This window comes from Trachypithecus francoisi, unplaced genomic scaffold (genome assembly GCF_009764315.1).
Source record: "Trachypithecus francoisi isolate TF-2019V2 unplaced genomic scaffold, Tfra_2.0 Lachesis_group9, whole genome shotgun sequence".
In the NCBI taxonomy this organism is placed as follows: domain Eukaryota; kingdom Metazoa; phylum Chordata; class Mammalia; order Primates; family Cercopithecidae; genus Trachypithecus; species Trachypithecus francoisi.
In genome coordinates this window covers 58,903,958-58,918,105 of record NW_022681474.1, presented here as the reverse complement: position 1 = coordinate 58,918,105, position 14,148 = coordinate 58,903,958, and the positions used below count along the sequence as shown (strand labels likewise).

General features: G+C 41.1%; 1 pseudogene across 1 annotated transcript; it reads left to right on the top strand.

The window, feature by feature from the left end:
• Nucleotides 1-3,450: 3,450 nt before the first annotated feature.
• Nucleotides 3,451-6,517, top strand: LOC117082269 (annotated as a pseudogene). The gene is made up of 2 exons (XR_004436532.1): nt 3,451-3,508; nt 5,534-6,517. The product of XR_004436532.1 is annotated as a eukaryotic translation initiation factor 3 subunit L-like (transcript).
• The last annotated feature ends 7,631 nt before the right edge of the window (nt 6,518-14,148 follow it).

The window sequence follows — 14,148 nt, the reverse complement described above, 5'->3', positions numbered from 1 at the left end:
TTGCTTTGAAACACAAACGCAGGATGTTTAAGGATTATCAGCAGCCTTTCCCTTTGCAGAAATTGTAAACTAAAAATAAAATCCTAAGCCCCCACCAACTAAAGGACACTCCCCTTAGCCAACTGGACTCCAGAAAAACCTTACAACTGAGTTCCTGGCCATGAAGAGATGGAGGTCAGACATGTCTCATTATACCCTCTCATGTTTGTGGTTTAGACACAGCAACTGACAGCATTAATGTTAAAATAGAGATCATAAGACTGGCAGAACAGACTTTCATGGCAATGAGATACCAAATTATAAACAAGACCTAAGGCCATGCCAGACAAGGGGTTAGGTCAAGCACCTTAAACTTAAAGGACACTCCCCTTAGCCAACTGGACTCCAGAAAAACCTTACAACTGAGTTCCTGGCCATGAAGAGATGGAGGTCAGACATGTCTCATTATACCCTCTCATGTTTGTGGTTTAGACACAGCAACTGACAGCATTAATGTTAAAATAGAGATCATAAGACTGGCAGAACAGACTTTCATGGCAATGAGATACCAAATTATAAACAAGACCTAAGGCCATGCCAGACAAGGGGTTAGGTCAAGCACCTTAAACTTAAAGAGTAAACTATGGTCTAACTGCCACAAGGTTTTTCCTTTTTCTCTAGCAGCTAAATAAACACTGACCTTGAGATAAGCAAACTGGAAACAATTGTAGCTCATCACCAGACACTAATTGGCTGCCAATCCCTGTCCCAAGCACCATAACTACAGCTTTGATTAGACAAGAGACTGATTTCAGTAACTTTCTCCTGATAAGAAGACCACCCACCATGAACTGGTTCTGGCTGGGTTTACATAGGTTGCACACTTGAGTGCCTTTGTGTCCTGAAAAGACCTTTTGACTGATAGGGCCTAATTATAATACATTCAAATGTTAGGTCTCCACCCCAGTGTGAACATGGGTCATATGTTACATATGGTACATGCATATTGGTTCAATACACGTGCATCAGGACCACCTTCATGCATATTCATAGCTCCTCCTGTAACCTGTTGAAGATGTATGTTTAGCTAACTTGTCCAGCATAATGCTCCTACCCCAACCTATATTCCTTCAAAGTGCCTGTCCAGAGGCATTCTTCTCAGCCTGTTGTAGGCTGTAACCCCCTATAAGACATAAAGCCTCCTCTCCATTCCAAATAGTTAAATCTTGGTTTTTTGTTGTTGTTGTTGTTGTTTTGTTTGTTTTGTTTTGTTTTGTTTGAGATGGAGCTTCACTCTTGTCGCCCAGGCTAGAATGCAACGGTGCAATCTTGGCTCACTGCAACCTCTGCCTCCCGGGTTCAAGCAATTCTCTTGCCTCAGCCTCTTGAGTAGCTGGGACTACAGGCACCTGCCACCATGCCCGGCTAATTTTTGTATTTTTAGTAGAGGTGGGGTTTCACAATGTTGGCCAGGCTGGTCTCGAAATCCTCACTTCAGGTGATCCACCTGTCTCCGCCTCCCAAAGTGCTGGGATTACAGGTGTGAGCCACTGCACCCGGCCTAAATCTTGTGATTTTTAAATTCAACAGAGTCAAATAAATGGTTCCTTGATAGAGCAACATTTAAGGCAGACATTAGTTTTTATTGCCCCATAAGGCTTCAGTAAGTTTCCCTGAATGTTTGCATTTACTTGTCAATCAACTCACAGTGACTGAGGCAGAAGTAAAACCCACAGTTACCTTACCCCTGGCCTATGTGATAAAGTAACATATTTATTATCACATATTTGAGAGACATCTCTGCTACTAGGAACTTTTTTTTTTAACCTTTTATTTTAGGTTCGGGGGAATATGTGCAGATTTGTTATGCAGGTAAACTCGTATCACATGGGGTTTGTTGTACAGATTATTTCATCACCCAGGTACTAAGCCTAGCACCCAACAGTTATTTTTTCTGATCCTCTCCCTCCTGCCGCCCCACCCTCATGTAGGCCCAGTGTCTGCTGTTCCCCTTTGTGTCCATGAGTTTTCATCATTTAGCTCCCACTTATAAGTGAGATTGGGCGATTGCTGACCTGCATCTCTCTTGGGTGGATCTCCCAGGACATAAGCAAAAGACCGTTGGCCACAACCACTACCAAAGTCCCTTTCTCTGCTTCCTCCAAGTTGGGGAGGAAACATAAGCCCTAAGATCACCCCAGGGCTGTGGTGGGAAGCCCAGGAGAGAAAAAACCTGAGTTTAAACTAGAATACGCATGTGGCTTTTTAAAGATGTTTGCAATTTTTTTGCTATTCTCCCCTTGAGATTTGGGGGTCTATGCCTACCTTACCAGACTGGACACTAGTGATCACTTGTCACTGACACATGACATGAAAGTGATGCTGTGTAACTTCCAAAGTTATGTTTTAAAAGGCCATAAGCATCTGCCTGGTTCACTCAGGTCACTCACCTGTGGTGCCCTTGACCACCAAGTCAAAGTTCTTAATGTCCTGAGACTGCTCTGCCACCTGGAAGCCCAAGGTACCTGGGAGGTCTCCTATAGGCCCTGCAGCCAAGTCCTATGTCCTCTGCAGACATGTGAGTGAAGTCACCTCCAGATGATGCCAACCCTTTGCTGTGGATTGAACTCCAGCCAATGAGTCTTCTCTGCAGTCCCCAAACACAAATAAGCAGCAATAAACCATCTTTTCTGTTTCTTTCTAGCCCTGTGAACCATGAACAAAATAAAATGGTTGTTTCATGCATTATTTTGTGGTGGTGGTTCTTCCTTTAAAAAAAATTCACAGGAAAAGCACCAAGAATAACACTTGTAGGACATTCACAAGGTACAAAATAACATACATTGAAATCTAGGTTTCCTTCTTTCCCTCTTCCACAGCCTATCAGGTTCTGCCTTTGGAAGTAACAATGGCTAAGTTTCTGCACATCTTTCCAGATTTATTAACTAAACAATCATACAGCACTGACACTGTGAGGAAGCTTTTTAAGGGCTTTGCTTACATTTATTCATTTACTCTTCATTCACTGTAGACACTCAGGTGGCAGCAGGAAGGAAAGTATTTTGCTCAACCAAATGAAAGTCTGATCTGCTCTTTGAATGCTGTTCCTTCAATCATATGGTTCTATTTTCTTTACGTTCCCAAATCTTTTTTATTTTCTCCTCTAATTCAGCATTCAGAGATGTGACTCTGTTTTCTAGTTTTTCTTCCGTTTCACCACTAAATCTTAAATTTCATATAAGACAGGCAATGATGAAATTCCTGAGTCACTGGACATGTATATATGTATGTTTATGATGGTGCCTTACACACACACACATTTTTTAATCTAGCTATTAACCATTAAAATTCTATACTCAGAGAGAGGAAATATTACATGTTCCTTCCCATACCCTGTCAACTACCCCGTCAATTAAATAATCCCTAAAAAAATGGTAACATCTATATTAATGCAGTATTTATATCTAATCGATGACCCATTTGATAAAAGTTCTAGAAACTTGTAATCAATCAGCAGTGATGCAAATTTGTACTGAACTATTTCATATCTAAAAGGGTATCTACTTGGTTTTAGACATGACAACTCTGTCATGTTTATTTTAGAATTTTTATTGTTGCATGCTTAAAGGGCTCATCAATTACCTTCCCTTTCCTAATTCTCATAACCAGATCATAAGAATGTGTGTGATGAGGCTGACTGATGTGCCACAACACATATTTAATCCTGGAATTTAGGGTTATCAGAAGTCTCCATTTAAAAAAATATTAATTATATGTTTTCAAACAGCCGGCTGGTGAACAAATATTGCTTCATTTTTCTTAATGTCTCAGTGAATAGCCAGCCTTTTATGTATACATGAATAGAGAATGTCTCAATAATTTCAAAGAGATTCAGAAATAAGTATATAAACTTAGTTGCATAAAAAGTAGGTAATATACGTAAGTGATAAAAGACCGTTTTATATAATTACTTTTTAAGCTAAATTTATAATAATGCTTTTTAAACTAAATCTGGAACAAATTTTAAATTATTTAATCTAGAAATGTCCAGTGTTTCAGGAACAGCAGAAATGGGTGGGGAGGGCATTTCAACTCAAGCATGGAACTCCTTTTATTCTCAACATGTTACCTTTTTCTCTCTTCACTCTGAAATGTTCACTATCATATATATTTGAGAGGTCCTTTTTCCTGATTTAACATTTATTTCATACACAGAGAATAATACTGTGGGTCTGGGATTCAGTTTTTGAAATGCAACATGCACTCTAAGCGACCCTTTTACCCAGGTCAAAATAGCAGCAGTTGGGCCCCATAATGTGGCATGTATTCCCTAGAAAATTCTACAGTGACCTATCACTGTGATCATGTGATGAAGCAGATCTTGCCTTCCATTCTAATCATCACACTCTGTGAGCTTCGAGGTTCAAGTTTGACAGCATTTGTCAATTTTGGAACGTCATACAAAGAACGCTCAAATATGGGAAATTTTGTGTACTGTTGCTGAGACATGTTCACTTTCATCTTCTAATTGTGGTTTCTTTAAATAGGCCAGTTCACTTGTACTCAAAATGTCTTCCTCACTTTTTTGTTTTCCCCACTCCAATTTGTCTATGGATTTATGAACATGTTTTATAGTCTTATTACTGATTTGTACTTTTGATTCTTCCACCAAGCTTTTTGTCTTAAATATTTTCCTATTTTTAGAAAAATGTACTGTTTCCCCATACCACTTTTGTACACAATCTTTAATAGAATAGATACAGAAAAAAACACAACCACACTGCCTTCAGCAGATGAGGAGGATCTTGATACCAAATATAGCATGAGACATTCCATGAAAGGGAAATTATAGACCAAAGTCTTCTGAGTATAAATGTGAAAACCTGAAACCAAATATTAGAGTGGCCTAAATCTGGATATTTTTAGGAAAAAAACCCCTGAAATTTCATGGTGGGGAACATAATTTTGCTTAGTTTAGAGGTTTTGAGGGATTGTTTTAAAGAACAATTTAAAAGATAAATAGCATTAAATGGATATAATAGTTATAAAATAAAAACATGAAAAGTCATAAAAATTAAAACATATTAATATATTAATATAAAATTATAAAAATATTATAAAAGGTCATAAAATTCTTTTGTAGTCAAGATTGGGATTAGATTTGTTTATAAGGTCTTATTAAAATTAGCCATAATATTAAAAATACAGCCAGGTGCGCTGGTTCATACCTGTAATCCTGCACTTTGGGAGGCCAAGGCGGGCGGATCACGAGGTCAGGAGAATGAGACCATCTTGTCTAACAAGGTGAAACCCCACCTCTACTAAAAATATAAAAAGGAGCCAGGCATGGTGGCAGGCGCCTGTAGTCCCAGCTACTCGGGAGGCTGAGGCAGGAGAATGGCGTGAACCTAGGAGGCGGAGCTTGCAGTGAGCCAAGATTGTGCCAGCCTGGGCAACAGAGTAAGACTCCGTCTCAAAAAAATTAATAAATAAAAATAAAAATATTAAAAATACATTAATATTCAACTAAAAGTTTTTTTTTAATAAGTTTAAGATTTGTTCTCCATCGAACTTAACAAAAAGAGTATGTATTCCCATGTGCCAGAGTGCCAGGTCACCACATACTATTATGTTGGCTTTGCATATTTGATGATGTGTTGCTACCAGGATGCCATCTGGGTCTTTACCAGCATCCTCCTCTACATCCAGAGGACCAAGAGCATGTTCCAGAGGACCACATACAAGTATGAGATGATTAACAAGCAGAATGAGCAGATGCATGTGCTGCTGGCCATTGCCCTCACGATGTACCCCATGAGTATTGATGAGAGTATTCACCTCCAGCTGCAGGAGAAATACAGGGACAAGACGCTGCACATGCAGAAAGGTGACCCACAAGTCTGTGAAGAACTTTTCAGTTACTCCTGACCCAAGTTCTGTCATCTGTAGTGCCCAACTATGATAATGTGCACCCTAACTACCACAAAGAGCCCTTCCTGCAGCAACTGAAGGTGTTTTCTGATGAAGTACAGCAGCAGGCCCAGCTTTCAACCATCTGCAGCTTCCTCAAGCTACACCACCATGCCTGTGGCCAAGCTGGCTGGCTTCCTGAACCTCACAGAGCAGGAGTTTAGGATCCAGCTTCTTGTCTTCAAACACAAGATGAAGAACCTGGTGTGGACCAGTGGCATCTCAATCCTGGATGGTGAATTTCAGTCAGCCTCAGAGGTTGACTTCTACATTGATAAGGACATGATCCACATCGCGTACACCAAGGTCACCAGGCACTACGGGAATTTCTTCATCTGTCAGATTCACAAATTCGAGGAGCTTAATCGAACCCTGAAGAAGATGGGACAGAGACCCTGACGACATTCACACACATTATTCAGGAACCTGTTTTGACATATTATAGGCAGGAAGTGTTTCTGCTACCATGAAACTTTTACCTAGATCAGCCATCAGCCTGTCAACTCAGTTAACAAGTTAAGGACCAAAGTTTTTCAAGTGGATATCAGTAAAGGATCTTTGGAGCCAGGGGAAAAAAAAAAAAAAAATTGTTCTCAATGAGATTACACGCAGTAATAATTTTTAATTCTCAAATCTGTTTCTTTTTAAAACTTCTGAGATTCATATCTCAGAAGTTCAACCTTTACTATATTTTTTTTACACATTATTTACAGATCACACGTCATTACCCTCTGTTTCTTTTCCCCTTCAAAAGGTGTATCTTTTTACTTGGCTAGAATGGTAACTTTGTCCTTCAACTTTTCCATCAGCTTTTAACTTTTCCCTCACATTCTATTTCTGCTTTTATAATACTAAAATATTGATCTCAAAGGTCAAAAAATTTTTTTCTCAGATGCAACATTTTATACTCTTAACTTTCTCATATGTCTGAATTGTTGCATGTAATCAGGAAACTTACCATGCTATTATTAGGTTGGTGCACAAGTAATTGTGGTTTTTGCCATTACTTTCAATGGGATTGTAATTGTAATCCCCATTACCTTCAATGGCAAAAACTGCAATTACTGCACCAACCTAATACTAGGAGCCATACATCCACCTGTTCAAGGTGCTAGTTTTCATGTTTACATTCCTCTATAATACAGTGTTCACTCATGACCTTGAATACATTGTGCCTGTGTCTAATTAAATTCAAGTATCTTTTTCATCAAGTTTGACTTCCAAATTATTTAAATAGACTTTATTTAGGCACTTCCCATTCTCAAGTATGCCTTAGTCCAGGTTGTTCAGATAGTTGTTCAATTAAGTCAGTGAGAGAGTTGGGGCCATAGATTTAATTCATTAAACCACTAAAGCATCAGCCCAGATAGCCGTATTTTCAGTTAATTTCAATTAGCTGCTCATGAAGGGTTGGCCAGTTGAATGGAAGTTCATTCTTGGCACAGCCTTCAAGTGGCAATTGGTTTAAAATGTCCTGAGTTCTGAGCCATCTTGGGGGCTGAAACAGTTTGGATATGTGTCCCTGCCCAAATCTTATGGTGAATTGTAATCCTCAGTGTTGGAGATGACTGGGTGAGAGATGACTGGGTCACAAGAGTGTATGTCTCATAAATGGTTTAGCATCATCCCCTTGTTGCTACTCTTGCAACAGTGAGTGAGATTTGGTTGTTTAAAAGTGTGTGAACCCTCCTCCCACCTTGCTCCTGCTCTGGCCTTATGATGTGCATGCTCCCACTTAGCCTTCTGTTATGATTCTAAGTTTCCTGAAGCCTCCCCAGAAGCCACGCAGATGTCAGTATCATGCTTCCTATAAAGTTTTCAGAACACTGAGCCAACTAAATCTCTTTTCTATATAAATTACCCAGTCCCAGGAATTTTTGTTGTTGTTTTTTGTTTTTTTTTGGGGGGGGGGTTGTTTGTTTTGAGACAGTCTTGCTCTGTCGCCCCAACTGAAGTGCAGTGGCGTGATCTCAGCTCACTGCAACCTCCACCTCCTGGGTTCAAGCAATTCTCCTGCCTTGGCCTCCTGAGTAGCTGGGATTACAGGCAGGTGCTACCATGCCCAGCTAATTTTTGTGTTTTTAGTAGACACAGGGTTTCACCATGTTGGTCAGGCTGGTCTTGAACTTTTGACCTCATGATCTGCCCACCTTGGCTTCCCAAGGTGCTGGGATTACAGGCATGAGCCACCATGCCTGGCCAGGAATTTCTTTATAGCAATGTGAGAATGGACAAATACAGAAAATTGGTACCAAGGAGTGGGCATTACTATAAAGGTACCTGAAAATGTGGAAGCAGCTTTGGAACTGGGTAATGGGCAGAGGTTGAAAGAGTTTGGAGAACTTGGAAGAAGACAGGAAGATGAGGGAAAGTTTAGAACTTCTTAGAAACTGGTTAAATGATTGTGACCAAAATGCTGATAGTGATATGGAAAGTGAAGTCCAGGCTGATGAGGTCTCATATGGAAACGAGGAACTTAGTGGAAACTAGAGCAAAGGTCACGCATGTTATGCTTTAGCGAAGAGCTTGGCTGGATTCCATCCACGTCCTAGGGATCTATGGAAGTTTGAACTTGAGAGTGATGTTGTAGAGTATCTGGCAAAAAAAATTTCTAAGCAACAAAGTGTTCAAGAAGTGGCATGGGCCAGGCATGGTGGCTCACACCAGTAATCCCAGCACTTTGAGAGGCCAAGGCAGGCAGATCGCTTGAGCCCAAGAGTTCAGCCTGGGAAACATGGCAAAATCCCATCTCTGACTAAAAATACATAAAAAAATATCTGGTGTGGTGGCATGAGCCCATAGCGCCAGCTACTCAGGAGGCTAAGCCTGGGAAGTCTAGGATGCAGTAAGTCATGATCATGCCATGGCACTTCAGCCTGGGTGACACAGTGAGACCTTGTCTCAAAAACAAAACAAAAATCTGGTGTGACTGCTTCTAACAGCATATGCTTGGATGTGGAAGCAAATAAATCAGTTAGAACTCATATTAAAAGGTAACCAGCACAAAAATTTGGAAAATTTGCATCCTGCAGCCTGGCCATGTGGTAGGAAAAAAACAAAAAAACAAAGCAAGCCTGTCTTCAGAAGAATTCAAGTGGGCTGCTAAGTAACCACCTGCTAGAGAAATTTGTATAACTAGAAAGAAGGCAAGTGCTGATAGCCCAGACAATAAAAAGTCTTGAAGGTATTTTAGAAATCTCAGAGGCAGCCCATCCAAACACAGGATCAGAGGCCCAGGGAAGAATTGTTTTGGAGGTCAAGCCCAGGTCTGCACTGCCCTGCTCATCCTCAGGACACTGCTCCCTATCTCTTGGCAACTCCAGATCCAGCTGTGGCTTAAAGGGGTACAGGGGTAACTTGAGCTGCTGCTCTGACAAGAGTTAAAGTCATAAGCATTGGTGGCTTCCACATGGTGTTAAGTCTGCTGGTGCACAGAATGCAAGAATGAATGAGGCTTGGCACCTCCACCTAGATTTCAGAGGATGTGTGGAAAAGCTCGGGTGTCCAGGCAGAAGCTTGCTGCAGGGTTGGAGCCCTCACAGAGAACCTCAACTAGGGTGCTGTAGAGGAAAAATGTGGGGTTGGAGCCCCCACAGAGTCTGTACTGGGGCATTGCTAGTGCCATCCTCCAGACCCCAGAATGGCAGATCTACTGGCAGTTTGCACCCTGCACATGGAAAAACTGCAAGCACTAAACTCCAGCCCATGAGAACAGCTTTGGGGGCTGAATCTTGCAAAGCCACAGAAGCAGAGGTGCCCATGACCTCAGGAGCCCATTGCTTGCACCAATGCCCTGGAGGTGGGACATGCAGTCAAAGGAGATTATTATGGAGCTTTAAGATTTAATGATTGCATTGCTGGGTTTTGAATATGCATTGAACCTGTAGCCCCTTTCTTTTGGCCTATTAATCTCTTTTGGAATAGGGTTTGTAACCCAATGCTTGTACTCCCATTGTATTTTGGAAGTAACTCTAACTTGTTTTTTATTTTACAGGTGGAAGAGATTTGAGACTTTGGACTTCAGACTTTTCAGACAATGCTGGAATGGGCTAAGACTTTGGGAGACTGTTGGGAAGGCATAACTGTATTCTGAAATGTGAGAAGGACATGAGATTTGGGAGTGGCAAGGGGTGGAATAATATAGTTTGGATATGTGTCCCTTCCCAAATCTCATGTTAAGCCGGGCGCAGTGGCTCAAGCCTGTAATCCCAGCACTTTGGGAGGCCGAGACGGGCGGATCACGAGGTCAGGAGATCGAGACCATCCTGGCTAACACGGTGAAACCCCGTCTCTACTAAAAAAATACAAAAAAATTAGCCGGGTGAGGTGGCGGGCGCCTGTAGTTCCAGCTACTCGGGAGGCTGAGGCAGGAGAATGGCGTGAACCCGGGAGGCGGAGCTTGCAGTGAGCTGAGATCTGGCCACAGCACTCCAGCCTGGGCGGCAGAGCGAGACTCCGTCTCAAAAAAAAAAAAAAAAAACCAAATCTCATGTTAAAATGTCATCCCCAGTATTGGAGGTGGGGCCTGATGGGAGGTGATTGGCTCATGGGGGTAGTTTCCTCATGAATGGTTTAGCACCAGTCCTTTGGTGTTGTCCTTGCAAAAGTGAGTTCTCATGAGATCTGGTTGCATAAAAGTATGGGGCATCTTGCTCTCACTCTCTCTTGCTTCTGCTGCTGCTATGTGAGATTCCTATTTCCCCTTCACATTCCACCATGATTGGAAGATTCTGGAAGTCTCCCAAGCAGCAGATGCCACTATGCTTCCTCTACAGCCTGCAGAACCATGAACCAATTAAACCTCTTTTCTTTATGAATTACCCATTCTCAAGTATTTCTTTACATCAATGCAAGGATGGACTAATACAGGGCCAAGCAGACCATGGTCTCTTAGGATGGTCAGCTGACTATAAGGTGGCTTATATTGCAAGGTGAGGTCAGGGATTAAAACCTAGAAATTGAAGAATTAAAACCTAGAAGCTGAAAACAGCTCTTTGTTCAGGGTTCAGGTAATTATTTCAAGGTCTCGGGTCTTCAGAGACCTCAGTCCCCAGAAAACCAATTACCTTCTTGTGCCAGATCCATCACTCATCAGTGCTGTGACTCTGGGCAGACCACTTCAAATCTTTCCATTTCACTTCCCTGGGCTGTCAAATATGGGTTGTAGTCCCTGCTCTGTGCATTACTCCAGGCTGATGTAAGCATCACAAGAAATAACAGATATTCTCCATGAGCTGTAAAGCATCATACCCACGGAAAGAAAATTCCATCCTCCACTGCCCTGAAGCCACCCACATTTCTTCTCTGTATTCAACCACTACCAAGGTTCTGGCATATTATTCTAGACATATAATCATTGAACACTTTAGGGCACTTATGAATCACCAGTCTCCTAAAGGCTTTACCTCCATTTCACTACTTTTAGCCTCATAACATAACATAGGCCATATTAACATTTCAGTACCTCAGAACAGGGAACTGAGGCACAGAGAGGTCTCTATAACTTTCTCAGGTTTGTACATCTTCTAAGTAGGACTTGAACCCACACCTTTATGCACCAGACCCAGTGTTCCTGGTCACTCCAATATTTCTACATTGTCTCATCTCAATACAGATATTTGCATACACAGTCAGTCTGTTGGTTATGAGTGCAACCCGCACTGCAGGTTCTTGTTAAAATCCAACTGAGATTCAGGGGGCTTCACTATGCAGATGGTGAATAATAGGTCAAATATTTAAACTGTCAATAAATGATTACTCATTTCTCTATGGTCCTTGGCAGGAAGATGTCAACAGCTGTCTTTTTCATAGTACATTTCCCAGCATCTTGCCTCCAGGATATGAGAGTAGATCTTGAGGGATCAAGACAACCTATTGTCCACACCAAGCTGAGGAAGAGAATAATCTGCCACTGACCTCATAGTTCGGTGCACCCTGGAAAGGAGTCAACTGAAAGTACTGTGGAAATTAAATTAAGTTCATTCGAGCATAACAATTCTAGATTATTCAGTGTCTCGTATTTCAGACTACTCTAAAACTGCTATGTTATATTCTTTATTTCATGTGTGCAAATTTAAGTTTAAGTAAAATACTACTGCTACAACTACAGAAGATATATTTACAACTTCAAAATTGCTTCAGCTTTAATAGCATAGAATATCTCAATGTAGTATTTATATATTTTGCTGCTTGTTAACCATTAGCTAAAATGAAACACTTGCTGAACAATGCTGCCATATTTTTTAAAGGACATTATGTGAAACTGTTTTGAATTAACATAAAAACTGGAGCAGTGTATAAAGTTCTCATATACCCTTCCCCCACCTCAGCATCCTTTTTGTAATCACATCTTACATGAGTGTGGTAAATGTTACAATGACTGAACCAATATTGATACATTCTTATTAATGAAAGTCTATAGAGTTTGGCACAGAGGTAGAGATGGACAATCATGATGTCCAGTTTTTTCATAACTGTATGTATCCAGTGATTAATTTTCCATTTGGTAGAAGCGTAACAGTTTTATCTTCATCAATATTTGTATTGTATGTTAGTGTATGTGACATTACTTCTCCATTACGTGCTGGCTTCATTGCTTGTTGTACTTGAAATTAGACTTCTCACAGACCAGCAAGGGGCCTGCAACCACTCACGGACTACTCAGTGTTGGCATGGTTATGCTGGCCCTACAGGAGCTTGAAAAACCATAGGTGGTCTTCTTATCAGGAGAAAGTTACTGAAATCAGTCTCTTGACCAATCAAAGCTGCAGTTACATCTTGTGGAACAGGGGTTGGAGGTTAGTCAGTATCTGGTGGTGAGCTACAATTATTTTAATACTGCTAATCTTGAGGTCAGTGCTTGTTTAGATGCTAGAGAAAAATTAACTGTGGCAGTTAGAACACAGTTTATTCCTTAAGTTTAGGGTGCACTGACTTAACCCTTCCATGTTGTGGTCTTCAATCCTGTTTATGATTTGGTATCTCATTGCCACAAAGAGTCCATTATGTCTTATGATCTCTAATTTCACATTAATGCTGGGCAGCTGTGTCTAAACCATAAACATGAGGGGGTATAATGAGATGTGTCTGAACCTCCTCCCCAGAAACTCAGTTTTAAGGTTTTCCTGGGGTCTCTTTGACCAAGGGAAGGCCTGTTCAGTCAGTGAGGGGTTAGAATTTTATTTTTAGTTTACAATTCCCACAAAGGCAAAGGCTGCTGATAAACATCTGCTCTTGTGTTTCAAAGCAACACACACACTTTTTTTCTTTTTTTAGATGGAGTAAAAAGACAGGGCACACAGAAGTCATGCAACATGGTGGTCCTACCACCACCTACAGCCTCTCCTCCTCATTAAAGTGGCCTGTGGAGGGCTTAGCCCAGCAGGCTTAGAGCTTCTACACAATGGGTATCTGCTCCCTGGGAAGGTGTTCTCAGGACAGCCTTCATTTGCCTGCAGGGATTTTGGGGGTTGTTTTCAAAGCACAAGTGTGGTCCCAGCTAAGAGCAGCCTCATCAGCACTCTCCTCAGATGTGTTGGTCTCCTTGATGGGCCAAAAGGAAGTGAGAAGCCACTGAAAATACATATACTTACTTGCCTTCCCTTTTTATGCTACCCATTCCACCATCACATTTCCTCTTCCTCTTTTTCTCCATCCTTCATACCCTCCATATCTTCTCCGAGATGGAGGACAAGAAGTCAGGAAGTTTGTGCCTCAGTGAGTTATTTCAAGGTACACACCACTCTCCCCTGAGGCTGATGAGATCTGCAATCATATTTTAAAAGCACTGTGAGGATTATATTATGCTGTGCACTTCACATAGGTCTGTTTTTTCTCTTGATGACTTTAGAAACTCAGAAGGGGTACAGTGGTTAAGTCAAAAATCAAAGTTCCCCAAAACTAGCACAGAGGATACCTGTGGAAAAGATAAGACCTTTTCCTGCCATATTTATCTTTCAAGTTGATTTAGATTCGCAATGGCACAGTCCTTAATTCAAAGGGGAAGACTGGTGCTGAGGGAAATGCCTCTAAATTACAGTTTATAACGGAAACTGTCAGTTGGTAAGAGATGCCCACCTAATACCACCTCTACCAAAGGTATTGTATGTCTCCCATAATATACATTGTCAGATTTTTATCTCTAGATTTGATTGGAAAAGAAATAAACCAGGAAAGCAAAATTTCTGTATAAGAACCATC